Raw genomic sequence first — 4,569 nt, 5'->3', positions numbered from 1 at the left:
TTAGAAGTCACTCATGTCATTGATGGATGTGCGCGCTCCACCGGGTGTCGTCAAGGCTTCCTTTAATCTGATCCATTAACATTTAAGGAGATATTATTCAACATTTATGTCATAGCCATACTCATTCACCATTTTCCGCCAGGCACAGTTCCAAGCGCTCAGCAGAAATGAGCAAGTTCCTTCAGGGAGAGTGAACTGGCTCTGTGAAATTTATAACAAAGAATGTTGCATATTTTATTATTATTTCTTAAACTGATGGTTATACGCCCTGTATAATGGCAGCATTTACAATGCACTTATGTACATACGTCTATGTATTTCCCCCTACAGAGCCCACAGTTACACATTTCATCCTATCTGATATATTAACATTTAAGGTTATATTATTCGACATTATGTCAGAACCACGCTCATTCTGTTTGCCACACGCCATCAGTCTTCCCGAGTGTTTACAGCCGTGGAGCACAGCTCACAGCCACCAAGACGGAAAATCCTTTAGCTGTTTAATTTGCCGTGAGATATGGGTGAAAGGAACAAAATTCTGAGGGTCCCTGTAGACCGGGTTCTCTCATTGGACACTGTTAGTCACGTGATATCTGCTACTGGGTGCTCAGGTCACTTATTGTCAAAAAGGTGACCCTGAACTGTATAGCAATCAAGGAAGGCCTTTCTGGCTCTCAGATATCGTCATGAATTTACATGTACGAAAGCTCCAAAGTGCCCAAATGCTTGACAGGAGGATTGGACAGCAGGAATGCCTCCTCTAGGGACACCATACCGACGTAGGGGTTCGCAGTGCCATTTAGGAGGTCGCAGATATATCTGAAACGCTGTGTGGTGACTATTCTTTCGATGGAGGTTACACAACACAGTACGTAGGCAGCCAGGGGGAACCAGTGTCTTTCTAGCCCTCCCACTTCGAGATGACATAACATAATTCTTCCTGTTGCCATGGCAGTGAATAAGATGTAGTAACCATGCTCCTCACTGCTGTTGTCCTGGTGTCCCCAGTCTCAGACCCACCCCTCTGCCTGCAGGCGCCTGCTTCAGCCCCGAACTCTCCCGGGTGCTCCGACACGGCTCTCCCCACTGACTGAATAGGCTAAGCGGACCCCACAGCGTACTGACTGACACATAATAGGATCACGTTAGAGCAGAGAGGACCTTTGGCGCCTCCTCGGTGTCGGACAGGAAATGGTTAATCAGGGAGGGCCTTGTGCCTGGGAAGCTGATTAATTACACCGCGCAGGAAGTATAGGCCTCCGGCTCTGCTCAATGGGGAAATCCATTTTCAATTCTGACCTCAATACGGAAGTTAGTCTTCCTGCCAAAAGCTGTGTACACCCTTCCCAGTCTCCCAGCACCGCAGAACTCGAAGAGCCACAGGCAGAGAGGGAGCGCCCTGACACTTGGCCTGGGACGGAGCGGCTGTCAGCTTGCTTGGTGCAGGGAGATAGATAGCTCTAACCAGGTAGCCACTGAGATGCAGAGGAAGGCCAGAAAACAAGAGCTTGCTCCCTGGCGTGGAGCTGGACCAGTGGACACAGATGCGAGTTGGCAGAGCCTAGGAGATCCCACACCAGGCAAGGTGGCACAGCCTGTGAACCGAAGCTACCTGGGAGGCTGTGGTGGGAGGATGGCAAGTTCAAAGCCTGCCTGAGGCCAGCCTGGACCATTTAGCAAAAATGTGTCACAAAAATAAAAATAAATAAACAAACATAAAAGGAGGCGGGGACACAACTCAGTGGTACAACATTTGCCTGGAGAGGTTGTGGGGTGGGGCTAAGAAGAAGGTAGAAGGATCCAGTGTATCAGCCCACACTACCCCTAATGTCACTAGGAGCACACGGATGGGAGGTGTCCTGGAATAATCCACTGAGCATTTTTTATTATAGTCTGTATTTTTATTTTGATGTATGATTTAAAAAGTCACATGCATTTTGTTTTTGTTTGTTTTGTTTTTACCTTTGTAAAGCCCTAAGTTGAAAAACCCCACAGGAAATGGAAATCATTATGGTCAAACTTGAAGCTCTTTTTTCTTTTTTCTTTTGTTACGTATGCAGTGTTCTGCCTGCACATATGCCTGCCGACCAGAAGAAGGCACTATATCTCATTACAGATGGCTGTGAGTCACCATGTGGTTGCTGGGAATTGAACTCAGAACCTCTGGAAGTGTAGCCAGTGCTCTTAACCGCTGAGCAGTCTCTCCAGCCCACAGTCAAACTTGGGATCTGATGCCTACACCCTCTGCACGTGATAGAGTGAGTTCTTCAGGAAGACTGCTTCCACCTCATGGTGAGACACATGTTCACATGTTCTTCCCTGATCCAGTCAGGACACAGGAAGCCCCAGGGCGTTTGCATCTAAGAGCAGGCATGCGAACAGGTCAGTGAACAGATTTCAAAGGTGATGGAGGCCTGAAGATGGACAGATGATCCTAGGGCATGAGGCTGGCAGAACTGCCACTATTAAGGAGTTACCATGGATACATGGGGGTAAGATGCTGTTGCTGCAAGGGTGTCTGAGGCAAAGACAAAGAGGCTTCTCCCAAGCTTCTTATTGGCTGAACTGAAGCCACACGGTAGGGAGAGATGAGCACCAGATCGGAGGGCACACAGCCTTGGAGCCAGCTCATCTTGACCCTAGAAGTAACCCCAAGGGTAGTTAATAAAATCCGCATAACACGGATGGAGAAATAAAGCCTTGAAGCCATTGCAGACCTACAGAACCAATGGCATGCAACAGCAAAGGGCGGAGCTGACATAAGAACTTAGCTTTCCCATCTATCAGCATCTCTCTGTCCGGTCTCCTGACTTGGCCCCACCACGATGCAGAGGTCGGGGACATTTACTGAGACAACATGGCACTTCCAAGCTGGTTTAATGGTAGGTGTCCTCAACTTCCTGTTCCTTCCTGTGCCAGGAACCAGTCAGGGTACCACATGGTGTTCTGGCACCAGGGGCTATTATGATGGGCCAGGACCACCAGCCAGCCAGGGAGGTGGGCTTGTAGAAGGTCCACCCCAACCTCCCTAAGCCTCCATGAGAGCCTCTGTCTGCCCTTCAGAAGGATGGAACAACGGGCCAGCACGTGTGCCCTGCCAGCTCATTATCTGGGCCTCCTTCTGCTCTCTGGAAGCCCCAGCCTTGCTGGACAGGCTGCGTTCTGTGTTCTGGTGTCAGATGGCCTGTTTCCTCCTCTCGGTGGGGCTGGTATTCAGTTGATCCTCAAGCTTCCATTTGGCTTGGAAGACACAAACATCTGCTAAGGTTCTGGTTGGCCTGGGGAAGGCTTCCGAGTGGAGAGGGATGGAGGCGGGCGAGACAAAGAGAGGCAGAAGAGGCAGGAGGGGTGGGGAAGCCATTGTGGAGCCAGAGCCCCGAGTAGCACAATCTCCCAGCCCCCAGGCCTAGGCAGAGAGGAGATGACTTCGCCTCAGTCGCACTGAAAAGCCTTCCTCCCTTGCTCAGCTTCCTCCAACTCTTCCTTTTCTCACCAGTTGGCTATTATTTTCTAACGCATTTTGATAATTACTTTATCAATCAAGAAAGATTAAACAAAAGCCTAAAAATACAGCTGAGTGAGTTTGCTGGAGCCAACCCATCTTTGGTACTCTGATTTGGGGGATCTTTCTAACAGATACTCAGAAACAAAGGGCTCCGCTCCCCATTCCCAGCCAGTTCAGTATCGTCCATCAGCCCATTCTACCCACTTAGGCCTTAGTAGGGGCTAAGGCACTCCTGTAAGCTCAGGCCATGCCAGCTAAGCAAAATACCTCCCTGCCCGGCCGCCTCCTTATTAGCATGACTCCCCATCTTTGATTCACTCATTCAGTAAACAGATTACTGGGTCAACAGTTGAGCGAGCACAGCGTCACGTGCCCCCTCTTGAAGCAGGAATATAGGGAGGATTTGTTCTATTGTAACTGTTTAGAAAGAAAAAGTGCCCATTACTGGATGTTGAGGGCTCAGATTTCAGAAGCCAAATGTTGTCTAGTTATGGCCTCTGAATGACTGGACAGGAACCAGCCCATAAGCCTCTTCGAGTGTGTCACAGAGAGGCCCAGCTTGCCCGAGTTTGGGGAGAGCCCCAGAAAAAGGGCCAGGCACTGCAATAGTCGGGAGGCGATGCCTCGATCTGAGCCTTAGTCCTAAATCGGTGACTTGGGACTGAGAAGTCTTTAGGGAAATCAGTTCAGTGACCTGTGGAAGGTCCTGCCTCGCCCCTTCCCGGGTTTCCATCTCCCTGCCAAGAGGGGCGTGGAGCTCTGCAGCAGTGGAGAACAGCAGAGGGTGGCCCGTGCAAGGGGCCGTTCCCTACGCTCCCTAGCAGATACCACAGGGACATGAGACCTGAATGAAACCGTCCAAATTATAGCGGCTCATGTAAAAGCTATCAGGAGACTGGGGGAACGATTGTCCATATGGCACCCTGAAGCTTCCAAAAGCTATAGAGAAAGGGCTTGGAGGGAAAGCCTCCCTCTCCAGAGACAAGGAAGGTGAACGCTAAGCCTCTGCAGAGACCTGGAAAAGGCACTCCTCCCGATACCCTGCCCCCCCCCCCCGGGTC

Source organism: Alexandromys fortis, unplaced genomic scaffold (genome assembly GCF_014885135.2).
Source record: "Alexandromys fortis isolate MF-2015 unplaced genomic scaffold, M_Fortis_MF-2015_v1.1 scaffold_175, whole genome shotgun sequence".
NCBI lineage: Eukaryota > Metazoa > Chordata > Mammalia > Rodentia > Cricetidae > Alexandromys > Alexandromys fortis.
The sequence above is the reverse complement of the archived record's forward strand: the minus strand, read 5'-3'. Positions refer to the sequence as shown.